The sequence below is a fragment of the Helianthus annuus genome, chromosome 8 (assembly GCF_002127325.2).
Source record: "Helianthus annuus cultivar XRQ/B chromosome 8, HanXRQr2.0-SUNRISE, whole genome shotgun sequence".
In the NCBI taxonomy this organism is placed as follows: domain Eukaryota; kingdom Viridiplantae; phylum Streptophyta; class Magnoliopsida; order Asterales; family Asteraceae; genus Helianthus; species Helianthus annuus.
The window spans coordinates 69,335,884-69,354,674 of NC_035440.2; the positions used below are offsets into that span (position 1 = coordinate 69,335,884).

The 18,791-nt window shown below is 36.7% G+C and overlaps 1 long non-coding RNA gene across 1 annotated transcript; it reads right to left on the reverse strand.

The window, feature by feature from the left end:
- Positions 1-5,553: 5,553 nt before the first annotated feature.
- On the reverse strand, positions 5,554-8,573 carry LOC110873100. Its single transcript, XR_002554943.2, has 3 exons — positions 8,415-8,573; positions 6,403-6,914; positions 5,554-5,758 (listed from the first exon to the last, which is right to left on the reverse strand). It is a non-coding gene; the product is annotated as an uncharacterized LOC110873100 (long non-coding RNA).
- Between the last annotated feature and the right edge of the window lie 10,218 nt (positions 8,574-18,791).

The window sequence follows — 18,791 nt, forward strand, 5'->3', positions numbered from 1 at the left end:
AAATACTGAGTTTTAAGTCGATTTTAATTGTGAAACTTTCAAGGGTTTATTAATACTTGATAACGAGTGCTGTGTGTGAAATTGAGCTGGTTTTACTGAGAAAAATTTTCAAAAATGACAAAGAAGGTGTAGAAAATCAGAATATGCAACTGAAATGGCAAGAACTCTTCTTCCTGAGCTCTGATACCACTTGTAGGATCATTTTCGGCCCTGATTGAGTTGATCAGAAAAATTCCTATCCAAAACAAGAGGCGGAAACTAATGCTTTGGTGCGATTTCAGCAGTATTCACTTTAAACTGGTTTTGTATTGATCACGAATGCGATTACAAGCCCTTACAACACTTCGGCAGCACTTCGTGGCTTACCGGAAGACAACACCTACAACTATGCCTATGATTTCGCTCATACAACCTATTTATAGGTGAACAGATTTCGCTCATTCATACATTGACCATATGAGCGAAACCTCACATTTACCACATAAGCGAAATCATCACTATTGACACAAGAGCGAAATTATGACAAGGACACATAAGCGAAACCCTATCTAACACATGTTTCTTGATTTTCGTGCCCTACTCTAACCTATACACTACAAGACTTGATACAAGACGTAGTCGACAGACGGATGCACCAACAGAAAACTCGACAAATCTTTTATAAAATCAATATAATTATTCATATTGTTTCAAATAGTACGACTCTTTTATAAGAATAAATATAGTTTATATATTTATTTCAAACATCACACGATTCGTGTTCTTTTATAAAATAAATATAGCTTATATATTTATTTTAAACGCCTAAAGGACGTACTATATATCAACATACGACTTCTCGGGATGACTAACATTATTTTGTCGATATATTTATATTTTTGTATAAATATTTATATATTTCTAATTTCTCGAAAACTAAGTACTTTCTAGAATTAGTAAATTATTAACGGCATTAAACGAAACTAAACAAGTATAACTTCTACGTCTCCACTAAGTTAACAACTTACCGACGAATCCTTCGGTTAACGATTCGGTAGAGCTCGGTGACACGTAGTTAGTAACCGCTTTTATTTAGAAACTTATTAGATATTCCGAGTTAGGGATACTATAGAATGCACTCTAGCGAGTCACGTCTTGGAAATGACATCACGAAGTCGTATTTAGCTAGCTTTGCACAAGGATATCCAGGTGAGTTCATAACCCCCACTTTTTCTAGTTTTTCATTTTTACCAATTTTTTGAGGGTGGAAAGACATGCATGTTTTGCAAAAATAAACAACTTTTCGATGAACGAAAACTCATATTTCTAAACCGTGTTGCGAATGGATTTCAAGGAACTCAAATGGTTTACGAACGATTTATACTGAATATACCGGTTTTACAAAACAAATGCGTATTTACAAAAAGTGCATGATTTTCATGACTAGAGACGGGAATGTCCTAGTTACAACAATAGGGTTGGGTTGGTCTGCGTACGCAAAACGAGATAACCCAATGGGTTCATGTCCCCCCTTTTTCTTTTAACTGTTTTCGGATTTATAACTCTCGGGGGTGAAATACATGTTTCAAATGTTTCAAATGGTATGATTTAGCCAAAGTGGACGAACTATTAGATCATGTGAGCTTAGGCTGAAACTGAATGCCATTAATTCTATTAAAGATCATGGACAACGGTTAGATCTAACGGGTACGGCCGAGCCCCACTCATGGTCCTTGTGTGACCACTTAGAGTGCTTTTGTGTCCCAGTCGAGGTGATTTGACAACGGTCAAAGTGATTTGACACAGTCAAGGTGATTTGATACAGTCAAGGGGATTTGACACAGTCAAGGTGATTTGACACAATCGAGGTGATTCGACACAGTCGAGGTGATTCGACACTAATAATCGTTCACTCGGGTTGAGTACTCCCTATGTTGTCACATATATTAATGTCATTGCAAAGACTCTCGTGGGCTATACCCACAATTTTCATATAACATATCGAGAAATGATTTTTACTATATTTTCTCAACAATATTTTAAAAACCAGTTATTCAAAAAGATTTATTTCAAATCTTTTACATACAAACTATGAACTCGCTCAACTTTATGTTGATTTTTCGCATGTTTCTTTCTCAGGTTACTTTCTCAAATTATTGCACGGTTGGAATAGGAGAACCATTGGTGATTCGAGTACTTAGTGGGCGTTCGTTTTTTTAGAAGTCTTAGCTTTAACTGCTTCTGCTGTGCAATGAAGATACCGGTCCAGTCACGCCAAACTCTGATATTTCAGGGTGTGACAGATTGGTATCAGAGCTATAGGTCACAGCGAATTAGGTTTCTGTAGTGATACCTAGGCTCTAACCTCACTTTCCTCTGGGGACTTAGATTATTAAGACTTGAATACATACAGAACGCCTAAGACTCGAATATGGTCTCCAACCGTTGCCGAAGACACTGAGTCAAAACTTTGTTTTTAAACATACGCTAATGTCGTGTTTTATACACGGTACGCAAAAACAAATACACATAGAACACAAAACTCTGAGAGTTTAGAAAGCATGCATTTAGGACCTTCGGGGACTTATGTCAAATTCATTAAAGGTCCTCACGTAGGACCCATGATTATTAACTCACGCAAACACCATTATTATGTCCCTATGCTATTTTAGCTAACCGAGCAGGTAACCTACGCAAAACGAAGTACCGGCGTGCAGAATCACACGAAACTTAATCTACATATCAACGGAGGTTGAAGTATGTCACATACGACTTACGAGGCACGTTCTTTGAGAAGACAAGATGGAGCATTTCAGCGACGATATAATCCTGTCAGCACGAAAACTATAGGTCAGGAAGCGGCGGTTTGGCACGCGATCCTGCAACGACACGAATCACGCCATGGAGAAGACGCATGTTTCCGCATTCCCCCTATCTTATTAACGACGAATACGCTATGTTCGACATTCCATGGTAATGTCACCTAACAACTGGGCATCACATGAAACCCCAGGTAAAGTCCTTAAATTTCTTTTATTTAAAATTTCGACTTTTGCATCTGGTGAGTAGATTTTTACATCTCTACTTCTCTTGATGGTCATTGTACCACGGTAATTTCTTTTATTATAGCGAACACTCGTTTGCTTCATTTCTTGAAAATTCATATGTTACACATGCATCGTTTGTTACGCATGTGGTTTCACTCCGAATGATCGTTTTCATCAAAATTTCAATTATTATTTCGCTATATCCAATTATTGCTTCGTGATATTGATGATCTACATTCTTGTAAATGTTGACTCCTTGCTATTGAGTCGACTGATTTCTTGAAACTTCTTTTCCTTTCAAGTTACATACATGGTTTATCTTTGTAACCATACCAAAATTTCCTTGTCGATACATATATTTATTGTCGGATTGCGCTGAACCAAGTTCGATTGTTTGAACTTGTCCATTTCACATATTCAATTCAAGACACCATATGATGTATTGAAAACATCATATTCAAATTCGTATTAACAAGCGTTTCATCTGTTCCGAGTCGTAGTAGACTTGTTTGGTCTACGACTCCATTAAGTCGTTTGTTGATTTCAACACCTTGTGGCGGTGTCTCACTAATTTGAAGCTTGCGCTAATCACGTTTACGTATCTCATGCACGGATTTAATTATTTATTTATTGATTTGTTTTAAATCCGCTTTGATTTATCATATTAAAGCAGTCTTAACACAATCGTGTGTTAAGATGATGGTACACAAATTAATTTTATATTCCGGTGTACCTACTAACGTTTCTTTCATTATTGATCGAAGGTTTTGCGATACTCATTGCTTCTTCATCTTCGATCGAAAACGTTATTTCGTTGATGCTCCATCTTCAATTGAAAATCTTTCGATGTTTGTTTGGAACAAACGTTCAGATTTACTTCGTTGAAACTTCAGTTGAATTCAAACACGGTGAAGTTGTTTGATCACCGCTATTATTGAATTATTTAAATCACTACGACACCTTGTGGTGTCGGTATAAACTTGTAGCTTGGGCTAATCATGATCGAGCGTTTTATTCAAAACACAGGTGATACTTGTTCGATCACCGCTATGTCTGAATTTGTTTCATTCTCTACGACACCTTGTGGCGTCGGTATAACTTGCAGCTTGTGCTGATCACGATCGAGCGTTTCCTGCAAGCTATTACATTTGATTTGTTGATTTTAAGTTCATCTAGTGGATGATATTGCTTCTAGAACTCATTTACATATTGTGAACGTTCATACGGAATTCGATTGGTCGAAGTTCCTTTTCTTTGTTGAACCCCTGTTAACTTAGTCACACTGATGACTGTATCACTACGTCTCGTTTCCTTTTACGACAATTCCTAAAACACATTTCTTTTAACCGTTGGGTTCTCATTGTTGTGGACTGTCCTTGAATTCACATAAGTATCATTCAAATTTAACTACGTTTAACATAACTCTAAGGAGTTAACGTAGTCTAAATTTCGAGGACGAAATTTTATTAACAGGGGGAGAATGTGACAACCGGTAATTTACGACTTCTAATTACGCGTAAAACAAGCATTAGGACGATAATAAATAGTGTTTAAGGTGTAAATTAACTTAATTAGGCCTTTAGATGCCTTTGGAACGTCTATCCGACATTACAGTACGCGTATGACGGTCTGCGAGGAATCTGAGAAATATCAAACGGTAACGAACTGAAACCGTACGAAATACTAACAACGCCGACAAATGTTAAATTTTTATGATATATTTTAGCTTCGTGATTAAAATTTTAAATCCGTAGTTGAAACCGGATCGAAAAACAGATTAAAAACGACAACGACACGTTTTACGCGATTTTTACCATTATCGACGAATGAACGCGCAAACGACATCTACCGGCACTAGATTACATGTTTTAAATCTAAAAATTTAGTTTACGATGTTACGGTGAATTCGGGTTTTGAAAACATGTTCGTAGGAGTTACGGGCCACTTAAAACACGGGGATTAGGCTTGTGGGCCCTGGGCTCAAGCCCACTAAACCAAACCTAGATATAAAAGGGTAGTGAAACCCTAAATATCCCATTTGATCAGCCGTTCACCAACCCCATTCTCTCTCAAATTCTCTCTGCAACTTTATCTCACCAAACATATACACAAATGAAACACAGAACCTCATCTCCTTCATCTTCCTTGAAGAAACCCTAAACATACTACATAATTTATGTTTGATTCATCTCCTTCATCTTCCTTGAAGAAACCCTAAACACACTACATAATTTATGTTTGATTCTTCTTATGAAACCTGATCCTCTACACCAAATTTCTAAAACCCTCATTCCTTCTTTCAAACTAGCAGCCGACCCCCCTTCTCTCATCATCATCATCATCATCTGCTCTGGCGGCGGAGCTAGAGGTGCCGGCTGGCTGCAAGTGAACCCACCCACACGCACACGGCTGCGCGGCAACGGAAAAAAGAGAGAGGGAAAGAAAGAAAGAGAGAGAGTGTGATGTGCACAAAAAGCAACATATAATTTTGTAACACCCTAATTACTATTTACGGTTTTACATATTATTACCAACAATTAGTTGTGTAGATAAGACTACACATACTATAAAAATATGGGTTTATTAAAACTTTTACAAATCATAAGTTATTCGACATAACGTAATTAAATTCGTCGTTTAAAATTTACGACGGGACACTGTGCGGAAGCATGTATCTTTATCGTGTTCGGTTCTCCAATGAGCTTGATCGTCTTCCGGCATCCAAAATGTACCTACATTTCATAAACAAGAAATGCTTTAGTCTTACGGGGGTTATAAACGTGTCTAACGAGTTCTGGGAAACGAAACTGATTAAAATAAATTTTGTTACAGGGTCTACCGTAAATTACGGTGGCTACCGTAATTTACGGTAGCCCCTGAATGTTGATTCTTCCACCGTAACTCAGTGGGTTTAAGGCGTAAAGATTTTTAAGGCTACCGTAAGTTACGGTAGCTACCGTAACTTACGGTGGCCTCTGCAAGATTTTCCAAGTTTGCCGATTTCTAAAACGGAAACCTTCATAACTTTTAATCCGCTTGTCCGTTTGACCTACCGTTTCTTCCTACGTGATTGTAAATTGAACCTCCATCAAATGGAGTCAAGACCCAACATCTGGATTAACAAAATTTAAGACTTTTAAGTCTTCGGCTTATTAACCCTTTTTACCAAATTTGACCCGTTCGTGATTTTATCAAACAAACCTGTTGTTTGATTCTAATTTCTCATTTTTAACCAAATCTTGTTTTCAAAACATTCTGTCTAAATAATTTAAATCCTTCGGTTTACCTATTAAGGTAACCGAATGCCCTTTTTTTATTTTGCCTAACTTTCATAGAACTTCAAGTTCTATATGATAAGTTAATCTATTATACATACCTGTCTCGGATCAACTTACTAACCCGGTTTAATACCTTGCTTTATAATTGCTAATTAAGAGCGATGCGAGTATCCATTGGATACCTACTCCTGTAAACATATAACTCGACACCAGAATCATTAGTCGATATTGTCAAAAGGTGATGTCTACACCTTTTGACCCGTTTGGCCGAATTGACCGTTTATCTTTGCGAGATAATATTTATTATCATCTCATCTACATGACTCGCTCCTTTTAAAACCGTATGCTCACTTTATTTATAAACCGTTTATTAGCACTTTCGGCTCTTTATGTCTTACGCGGGAAAGCGTCTTTTAAAACTAACGATTATTGTCAACGTGTAACTAAATTACCATTTGTCTTATTCGTAGTCAATACGACAAAAGAACATTCTAAAATATATGACTAGTGTAAGTTATACTTACCTTGCATCCTTGCGAGCTTCATACTTGAACTTGTATCCATTTGACCCGTTCATTTCCAAGCTCCTACCTAGCTTGTCAGAGTCAAACTACCATATCATATCCACAAGATGATTAGATTAGTCAACCATTAACATGACCATCACACCTTATGGATTCACACACTTATTCACCAAAGTATGCTATTTATTCAACAACTATATTATTTATTTATTTATTCTTTTGTCATAATTCTTTCCATTCACTAACCGTTTGACCCGTTAGTCAAGTTATTTATACAAACTAGTTAGTAAGTGATTTTGAACACTTTAAGCATGTCATATAAAGTGTTACTTGTTCCTAACAATAAATACTTCATGACTAAACAAGTATACGCAATCATATGTCTTTTTCCGGATTAATAATAACACTATTAATGTGCAGCGATTTTCTATTCAGCTGCTGTAATCGACCATTATGACCCACTTAAAGTCCGAACTAGATTAACATGTTCAAAAATGGATCGTAGAAAACTTCAATACCTTCGCAAGCATATAAGGTACACCTTCTAACGAATTTTCTATGATTTTATATGATTTTTATAAAATCAGCACAGCAACTATATTTTCATTTTTCAACCAGCTTTTAAGTTTTCTGAACAGCAGTTTTAATCAGATTTTTGACCTCTTTAACAACCACATTTGTTTCTTATGATAGAAAACAGTAAAAATTTACTCCATAAGCTTTCCGAAAAGGTATAGAACACCCAAATCGGATAAACGGTTGATTTTATATGATTTTTTTTAAGATTAGTCGAAATCCATATAAAAAGCTACGGAAATCATGTTTAGGGTCCTTTAAAATTCGACCCAAACCATCAAATGTAACCCATTTCCATGGCTAAAACCCTTATTAAACTCTTGGTAATGATTAGAAACCTATAACATAATGATTGTAGGCTAAGAGATGTCAAAAACATCATCTATTTCAAGAAGTCATCATGTGAATCCTAATTTTACCATCTTCTCAACTTCATCTTTGTCCATTTAAGAACTAGAACTAAAATTAACATATATTCAAGTCCTATTTGGTGATTCTCATACACCATCATGTTTAATATCATACAAATCAAAGATTTGTCATAAACCCACTACTCATGAAATCATCAAATAAAGCCCTACATACAAACTAGTAGACAACACGATTCACTTGGGCATTTTAACGAGCACCTTATGGGCATGATTTTTATACCTCTTCTATTTAGTTCATGGCTAATATTTTTTTTAACCAAGTTTCAATCATTAAATGAAACCCTTATGTCTAGCACTCATGAACAATACCAAATCTTGCATCATAACATCAATTTTTCTCAGATTTACCATCACTTTTCAAGTGTTCATCATAATATCATAAAAACACACTTAACACATATATGGGTAATCATTCAATCTCTAATATATGGCACTAATTCATCAAGTTCTCACCTAGGGTTTGTTCCTAGACTCATACTCATATCAATTTCACTACAACATTCATCATTCATACCAGAATTTCGTTCTTGCATGTTAATCAAAATTTCAAATTTCACCAAATAACAAAATTCAACATACCTTGCAATCTTCTAGCTTGGGTGATCACAAATTTATAAAAAAGCCCCAATTTTTAGCTTGTTCTATCTTCGATTTTTGTTGGATTTCTTGTAAGTTTTAGGGCTTTGTAAGAGCCCTTTTCTTGGCTCCTGTAAATCACGACCAAACACACACATAAGTGTGTGTTTTGGTGTTTCATTTCTTTTTAATTTTAATCATGTTTCACTCTTGGCCCCTTTTAGTCCCTATAGTTTAAAGGATTTATAAAAGGTTTAACTATTTCAAGTTTCCTTTATTATTCTAACAACACATAACTAACTAGGTTAATATTCCTAGTTACTTAGTGGGTTCGGGGAAGTCATAACCCGTTTCATTTTAAGTCTCGTTAACTCGGGCCTCTTATGAACTTTATTTCTTTAAAAGCTTTTATTTTCTTTCATCTAATATTAGGTTCATTTATTTAAATCCTAATATTTACCGGGTTATGTTTTACCACTAACGGTATTTTAGCCGTTCATTAATATTAACATGGTTTGATTACCAAACCCGTTTTTGGGGTGTTACAAGTCTACCCCCCTTAAAGAGGTTTCGTCCCCGAAACCTTATTTACGTGGTTAATTGTTTTAAACTAAACGAACTTAGTTTCATTTTCAAGGCATTCATTCTTTTCGGTCAATAGTTATCATTCATATTGACATGTACGTCCTTCATGTGTAAGTCCTTACGAATCATAACTTTCATCTTATATTTCATATCTTTGTCGCCTATTTGACCGAGTTGTCACTTGACCACTCAGTCGCATAAAACTAACCCTTTTTAGTACTAATGTTGGAAAAAGTGTGCTTTTGTCTTCCTTTTGTATTTTCAGGATTAAATGAGCTCAAATAAATAAAAGAGGCAAAAAGGCAGCTAAATCTAACATAAATACAAGAAAAGGAACAAACGTGGCATGCCCGACCTCCCGACAGCATCTTCCCAAGCAAAACAAGAAGACAGAAGACTGAACACGCCACGTGCTCAGTGAGCACGGGGGCGTGCCCAAGTGTCAGCAGAAAAGACAAAGTTGTAGAAGCTTCCATCGCCCACCACGGGGCCGTGCTCAGCGGACACGGGGCCGTGGTCAACTATAAGATTCGCGAAATCCAGGCAAATCTTGATAGTACAGATATGCTTCTGCACACGGGGTCGTGCTCAGCGGACACGGGGGCGTGGTCAACTAATGCAGACAAACTGCATTTAATGAAGAAAGAGAGGAGGATGGACACGGGGCCGTGCCCAATGGGCACGGGGCCGTGCCCGAGCTTCTGTTCAGCCTATAAATAGGAGTGCTTGGAGCTCTTGCAACTCATCCCTTGGCACACCACCTCTCTCACACTTCACCCACCACCCACCACCATCACAACACCATCATCCACCACCATCATCCATTGTCCATCATAGAGTGTGTGAGTCGTCTCGGGATCCAAGATTGATCGTAAGAGTTCTTGACAATCAAAGGCCATGTTTGCCTAACTCTCTTACATCACTTGGTGAAGACAAGTGTTTAGCGTAATACTTTTTCTTTTTAATCTTTTGCACTTTTTAATTGGTTTTGTATTAATGACTTTAATTACTAGTTTCTTATGTTGAAGTTGATTCTTCCTTATCGTTTGTCCGTGGTGTCTTGGCATTATTTTACTGTCTATATAAAATAAAAGATTTTCACCATTCATATCTCCACGGTCTATATGGAGGTATGTTGGCTACCTGGTCGGGGGTTAAGGGAACGGTTTGGTAAGAGTCTTGCCATTGTTCAGTGTATAGATCCTGCAAAGGACCTGGGTCAAATTTAGTAGGACCTCCTTCAATACCCACTGGTATTGGATGGCGGAGGTCCAAACTCTTTAACCCCCTCATAAGTTAAACTACTATTAAAACGTTTACCCGGCTACTTAGGACTGTATCCTTGCTGACTCAGACTACTTAGCCGAGGGTAACGTCGCCTTCAAAAGAGGGGCCTACCACATTATGCATTAATAACTTAATTAATTATCTTTCAATAATCCGACCCTTTAGGATTGTATCCTTGCTGACTCAAACTACTGGGTTGAGGGTAACGTCACCTTCAAAAGAGGTGCCTACTACAGTAACTAAGATAATCTCTTAAACAAGTGCAAAAGTGCGAAAATAATCAAAGGTTACACTACACACGAGTCGGATCCAAGTGATTCATCTTGTCTATCTGTTTTTATTTTTATTTTTATTTTCAGCATTTTAGTTAGTTTTATTTTTCTAGTTTAAAAAACCTTTTTTCTAACATTTTGATTTGATTAGACGTTGAGGATAAACCGGTACTAAAAGCTCTTGTGTCCTTGGACGACCTCGTTATCTTACCAATTCTATACTACGTCCACGATGGGTGCACTTGCCCATATGTGTGTTTAGTGTTAGTGAATATCGTGTTTATAAATTTAAAACTTGGCTAAAAAGTGTAAAAAGGGCTTAAAATATACACCTAAATTATATACACACTAACACGCATCAGAGAGAGAGAGAGAGAGAGAGAGAGAGCAGAGTAGCAAAGAAGACAGGGTTTCGGCAATGGTTCGCCAGCAACGGCGGCGGAGGTGGCGGTTCGAGTGACGGCAGAGGTCTCCGGCAACATCAGGTAATATTCTAGTTCGAGTGAAACCTTGGATCTACTCCTTTCTTCTCAGAATCGCTCAACAAAAATCCCGGTCGATTGACCTCGTTTCAGGATAGAATTGGTGGTTGACAGTGGATGTGGTTGATGATGACGATGTTGATGGTGGTGTCCGGCAACGGTAGGATGGCGGATCCGTCGGGATACCGTCCGACGGCGCGGCAGTGGCAGTGGTGTTATTTTGGGTTTCGGCTTGAGTAAACATGATCAGATTATGGGTTCGGATTTTAGTCACGGGTTTCGGGTCAACCATAGATTTTTGGGTCAACCACAGTTCGGTTCACGGTTCGGTTCAGATTTGAGAAGATTCGGGACAGATCTGGTACGGATTTCGGGTTCAGGACTGTTATGTTAGGACCGGTTTGACTCCGAAACGATTGCGTATGACACGTTCGACGTGCGGAAACCGTGAACGTGAATAACCGAAACACACGAGACGTACTATTAACGTGATTCTTTGATAGATCTGAAAAGATACAAGAACCGTGAATCACCTTTTGCCTTTCTCTCTCTACTTTCTCTCTCTAGCTTCTCTCTCTAACCTCTAAGCTCCAAAGATCAAAATGGCAAAAGTCTTTAACTAAAAGCCTAAGGCTTCTATTTATAGGCCAAAGGTGATAAGGAATCTTTCCTTATTTACAATAATGCCACCTTGCCTTTAGTAACAAGATATTACATTGTAAACACTATAGTTCTTCTGTTTCAGCTACGAACTGAGATGACGGAGGCGATAGACATTAATGTACCAACAGACTCCCCCTTGGATATTGCCGTAGTCAATCTCAAATCTTCAGACTTGTAGCTTCTTTTCTTTTCTTTCTCTCATTTTAGCCTGAATATAATCCCGGTGGATCTATCTTCAGCTTCAGCTTCCCCTTTCGGTAAACTCTTCAGGCTCCCCCTTTCGTCAAGCTTCCGTGCTTTGGGATCGACACCTGGCTTTCCAGATACAAGCTCTTTCAGGAACGATACCTGGCTCCTTACACGCTTCCGTTGGAATTGAGCTCGTCTTCAGACTCCCCCTCAGACTCAGCTGTCAGGATCGTAGTCTGGAATAACATCTGCAACACTCATACGTTTATAAGTGACAGTGTTTTGAGATTATCCAGAAATCGTAATCTGGCTCTTTAAACTTTCTAAATCAAGATCCTGGCAATAAGATATAATAATATGAATATATCCAGGATTATCTAGACTCTCTCCCTATCAAAAAAAAAAAACTTCAAAGATTTGACAATGATAAAGAAACCAACTCCCTCACAGTTAATCATCCAAGTCCAAATTAATGACCTTGGAGATATTACAAACTGTTTTTGAATTTTGATTTTAATTTTAAAACTTCAAGTTTCAAATTAATGAACTTGATTTATTTCTAGAAACACGATTAGCATACTTAGATTTTGAAACACAACATTCAGACATCGGTTGTCGAAAATAAAACGGAAATCAAAATCTTTTTGTATTTTCCTGAAAATATAAAGCAGTAAAGAAATATGTACAAACATATCTACAGACAATATTTTGTTTGAGTTCGTGTAAGAGGATCATATCAGTTCTTGAAACAAATCACTAGCATCGTTAAGCTTTAATCATTTTAAGTTCTAAACGATTCACCTCGATTGACGATATAGTTGTCCTCTTAAGTTTTCACACAATTTTCAATCTATTCAGGATACATTTTAGATGTTTTAGGAACTTAGCTCAATTTATGTGTCCCACCTCTTGAATATACTCCCGTATCCAGAATCTCAATATTCAGTCTTACAGGCAAGAGTACTACAATAATGTCTGTACATAAATTAGGGGTTAAATGCGAGAATTGAGGGATCTCAGGTCAGAATTTCCGTTCAGCAGAGAGATATCAATTTCGACTTTGCGGTGTGTCCCCTTTAGAGGATCTTTTAGCTTCAACAGATGATTATCAATTTTATTGTCTAATCACTGAGGGCTAGAATGCTATGTTTCAAGCATTTACTGCAAAGCATTATCCAAGGACTAGGTCAGAACTACCGTTCAGCAGAAGTCCCGGAATAATACCCCAGACATCATAGAGTATAAACACCTAGTATATCAGAATACGAGACCTTTCAAACGAGATTTCAGGGGTTACCTATATATCCAAGTAGTGTTCCCCACAAATTTCGCAAGTTTGAAATTTTAGGTTTATATCCCGAATAAATCTACTAAATGTACGAAAACCTATCGTCACATCATCAGTGAGATCGTTTATCACATTATAGCATTACATTTCTTTAGCATGCTGTGATAGTCCACTGATGTACTATCATTTCCTCTTTTATCAACAAAACTCAAATTTTTGAATTTTATCATGTTTTTGGCTTTTTCAAATTTTCTAATGTTTTTGGATTTTCTGATTTTCTGACAATAATATCTCTTACTCCCCCTAAAATTCAAAACCATTTAAAGAAAATTTGACAACCTGATACTGATAGCTTTGTCTCGCCATCCATTTTCTGCTTCTCATACACTGATTTACAGAAAACATATTGTACCCCCATGATTTACAACACATTGATCTTTTACAGTTTGAAAACCGTTTTTCAATCTTGTGAAATTAATCATGTTTGTTCAGCCGTGAGGGTTTCGGCGTATTCAATCAGAACTTCCCCTGATAACAAACTATTTTCCCATTATGATTTCAAAACACTTAAGTTTGTTTTAATCAAAATGGTTTTTCCGGAAAATAAGTTTTGTTTAATTCAGACACGGGGTTTATTCATCACCTTGTTCTTTCATCAACTAATTCGAAAGTTAAATCAAGTACAACTTAATGTCCTTGATAAAACATTTCTCAAGAAAGATGCCGATTCCTACTCCTCAATTACCAACCTGGGAGTTCCGGCAAATTCAAATAACATATTTTTGAATTTTTGTATTTAAAAACAAACATATTTTTGATTTTTCAAATTTTGAAAAAATGAAAACTTATTTTTGGTTTTTAAATTTTTCAATTTTTTTTTTTTTTTTTTTTAGGGTTTTTGAAAATATTGTTTATTTATGTACAGAAATCAGATAAACTCCCTGTTTCAACCAACACAGGGTCTAGCAACAGCCTCCTCCTCTTGTTGTGTCAGGCTGCTCTCTTCAGACTTCTTGAACACCTGCACATTCAATCTTTATCAAATATGACACAATAATTTTTATTCATTAAAGATGGATGCCGATTCATGCTTCGCGATAAAGGAAGCTCCGGCAAATCAAATTGTTTAATCAAACATTGTATCCACCCAAGCCTCACCAGCCTTGGGTGTAACCTTGACTTTAGCAATCTGAATCTTAAAGTTTTCAGCCTTAAGTGGTGGAAAATTTGCATCATAATCAATCGAAATTGACTCCTCAGCCTTTTTTACCTCATAAGTTGAACTTTCTGTTTCTGTTTTCGATTTCCAGATTTGTTTTTGTTTCTCATTTTTAACCAAATCAACATGTTTCTTAACACTCCATGTTTGACCTTTTGGAGTCCCACGTTTGTAAAAATGTGACTCTTTTTGAACATTTGGACTCTGAACAACATCTTTTGGTTTCCAAAATTGGTTTGGTTTTGTTGCATCAACAGTTGTTTTCCAACTTTGTGTTGTTCTAAGTTCGGGTGTCACTAGTTTCCAAGTTTGTTGTGAGTCAGCCTTTGACAATTTTGGTTTCCAAGTTTGCTTTGATTCAAACTTGGTTGACTTTTGATTCACAACTTCATATTTCTGTTTTTGAACATAAACAGACTTCTTTTTCGTCTCAACACCAACAGGTTTCAGATTTGGACATTTGCGAGCAAGATGTCCTGTTTGATCACATTTAAAGCATGTTCTCTCTGAAACATCTTTGACCTGTTGTTGTTGCTTTTTCTGGGCCTGAAACTCTTCATTTGACTGTTGTCTAAATTTGAGTTCTTTCTCTTCTTCTGAACTTGTTCCGTGAACGAAGTTCATTTTTGCCTGAAAATTCGGAGTTTTATTTTTATTCCAATTTTGTTTCTTCTTATAACCCAACCCAGCCTTCATGTTTTTCTTCTTGTAACCAGGTTTGTTATAAAAAGTTTTGTGACCTTTACCAGCAAATTTTGGAATTTCAGATTTTTCAATCTCAACCATCTTGAAAACTTTGTCAATCTTTTCTGAAATCACATTCTGAATCGGGAATACAATATCTAAGAATAATTTGTCCGATCCAATCATGGTATAAACCAATCCTTTTGAATCATCATTCAAATTGTTCTCGGATTTTGTGTTCTTCAGATATCCATCATGAAGATTTCCTTCATCTTCATCCTGTGATTCAGTTTTACCTGTATGAACCGACTCTTCGTTCAAGACGCTTTCAACGACTTTACCTACCACCTCTGAATCATGAGAATCATCAGATTTGGAATAGGTTATATCAATGTTGTCTGGCAATTGGTCTACCATGTTGAAAGCTTTTTCGACCTTTTCTTTATCATAAAATGCAAACTTTTCCGGTGGTGGAACTTGATGAAACTCTGAGCCAATGCCTTTCTTGTTCTGCTCAGACTCACCATCACCCGGTTTTATATTGAAAATTCGTTCAAGCACATATGACGACACATGGTAACTTTTTAACTTGTTGTTTTCCTGTTCTAAATCAACAATCTGTTGCTTTAGCTTAGCAACATCCTCAATATAGGAATTAACAACATCTTGTTTTATAGCATACATTCGTTTAAGCTCTTTTGTTGTTTCAGACATATAATTCATTCTTGATTGAGCATATTTCATTTCATCTTTCACCTTTTCATATGACTCTTTTATAACCTCATATGATAATTTCATTGAATCATATTCCTTTTTCATTTCTTGACAAGCAATTTCTTTTTGTTCACATTCATTTGTCATTTTCAAAATGTTTTCCTTCAAAACTTCATTTTCTTTTTCCAATTTGTTACATTTTTCTGAAAATTTTTCATCATTTTCTTTAAAAACTTTTTCTTTTTCTAACATTTCTTTGCATTTATTTTTGAAAATGTTTTCGATTTTTGTGAATTCAAGATCTTTTGTTCTGAATTGCTCATCTTTTTCAGTACAAGCTCTGCACGGTTCCATGCATTTCTTGCACTGTTCAAATGGTTTTAAGAATTCAGAATCAGAATGTACCTCAGTGTTTGGCACTTCGGTGTTTTCAGCTTCCTCTGGCTGCTTCATCTCAGCATCATTCAACTTTTGTTCAACACTGACTTCTTCGCCAACATCACCAACATCTGATTTTTCATTTTTCTTTTCTTCTTCTTCAATTTGCTGTTCTTCAACTTCTTTCACCACTTCAGCTTCTACAGCTTCTGTTTCAACTTCTTCAGCAACCTTCTTCAGATTAACTACCATCTCTTCAACACTCTTCTTCATTTTCTCTTCATCCCTTTTTCTCAAGCATGACAGCATAGCATATCGGATATCTCTTTCGTATTGTTTAACGTATGCATCATCTTTCGTCACTCTTCTGTAATATTCAGCTCTCAACGGAACAGCGAGAAGAACATCATCAAAGATTATATCTTTCTTTGGAACAACTGGTTCTCCTTCTCTGTTGTAATAACACTCTCTCTTCTTGTCCCATCGTTTGTTGCTGACAACATTCTCATATTCTTCCTGCATCTCATCCATTCTTCTGTAAACCACATCTCTTTCTTTATGTGTTTTCTCACTCAAGATCTCTTCTCGAGTTTTCTCTTTGTTCTCAACCTTTTCTTCATGGTTTTTAGCAGGTTCTTTTTCTTCTTTAATTTCAGCAACATTTGCAAATTTTCTTGGTGCTGTCGAAGCTTTCCCATGAGCTGTTTTGCGAACAATTTCATTTCGATCTTCTTCTGGACAAATTTGAGACCAATCATATCCTTCATCAGGATATATGACAGGACAAGCTCTTGAAGTTGTTTTTGGTCTATCTTCAATCAACTTTGGCTCTTCTCTGCTTCGATGGTAGATCGCCTTTTGATAATAATCATCATTGAAAGGACGTTCATTTCTTTCAGCAACTTCTGCATTCCTACACTCTCTTTTGAAATGACCTTTTTGCTTGCATTTGAAGCAGGTCACTTTTGACTTGTCGAATCCAAGCTTTGTTGATGGACCACCAAGAGATTGTTTCCCAGTAATTTCCATGTATCTTTGAGCTCTCCGAATGCAGCTTGCTAAACACCAACGAATATCAATAAGTTCCATCTCCTCTGGATCAATCTGGTCGTAGTCTTCTTTCGTCAGTTCAGAATTACCGATTTTTCCAGCTACCAGACCTTCATATGATTCCAGGACAGATGCAAGAAAGCTCATTTGCTGCTTCGCTGCATTGATACTCATTGCTGGAGAATTCTTCAGTTTAAGAGCAATGTTACACAAAATTTCATCTGTGTCTTCAGAATTTGTTTTTGAAGATGAATGATATCCAGACTGATGACTTGTTGACGTTGTTTGAGATTCATTCATCTTTTCACCAATGAATGCTGTCTTTGGTGAACCAACGCCCTTCTCTGAAAGTACACTACTTTTGTAATACAAGCCGACATTCTGTTGACGTGAAGACTCTGTCATCTTGCTTTGTTTCTGCAGCTCTAGATCATGACTCTCAATCTTTTCAAACAATGCATCAAGAGAAATTGTATCATATGAATCATCATTTTTCAAAATAAACACAAACGTTTGCCACTGATCAACTCGTGGTAACGCTTCAATCACTTTATCGATGATTTCTTCTCTTGTTTTAGCAATTTCAAATCTTTCGAGTTCGATTTTTAGGTGACAAAATCTTTCTATCATTTGTCTCACCGATTCTCCTTTTAAACTATCAAAAAGATCAAATTCTTTTTTAATTAGCGCGATTTTGTTCTTTTTAATTTGTTTGCCACCCTCAGCTTTAATACGTAGAGCTTCCCAAACCGATTTGGATGTCCCGCTATGATTTAATAATGCAAATATATCGTTTCTAATTGCTGACTGTATCAATGCGATCATCCTTTGTTCAGCGGCAAATTCTGCTCTGTCGTCTCTGGAGAATTTTTTGAACTGTAGATCTTCACCTTTATCATCTTTTGGCTTTTCGTATCCGTATTCTAGACAAAACCAACTTTCATGTGCATACGCTTTTGCCCAATTAATAAATCTTTCTTTCCACCAAGTGTAATCTTCAATGCTTTCAAGCGTTGGTGGTTTAGAATGCGTTCCGTAAAAGTTATCATGTTTGATGTTCTCATTGATTGCCTTCGTGATGGTTTTTGGTGTAACAGTTGTAACTTCGGATGATTCAGATGTGAACGCGTTGAAAAACGTGTTATAAAATTCCTCAGCCATAGTTTGAGCTTCGAGTAATCACCTGAATGAATTATGTAAACAACCGATTAGTTCAAAGAATTTTAACAAACTTGATTTTGGAAATTAATCGATTTGATATGATTTTACAAATAATATGCTCCAAATCAAAGACAACCAATTATTCAATTTGATTAATGTCAGCCGATCGGGTGGGGGTTTGCTAACCGATCGGGTGGTGGCTTATGCTTAGTCGATCGGGTAGGGATAGGATGCTAGCCGATCGAGTAGGGGTACTATGCTAACCGATCGAGTAGGGATAGAATGCTAGCCGATCGGATAAGAAATGGATGCTAGTCGATCGGGTGGGAAGAAGTGCTAGCCGATCGAGTAGAAAAGGTCTCTGTTCGATCGAGTAGGAAAGGATACTGTTCGATCGAGTAGGAAGGT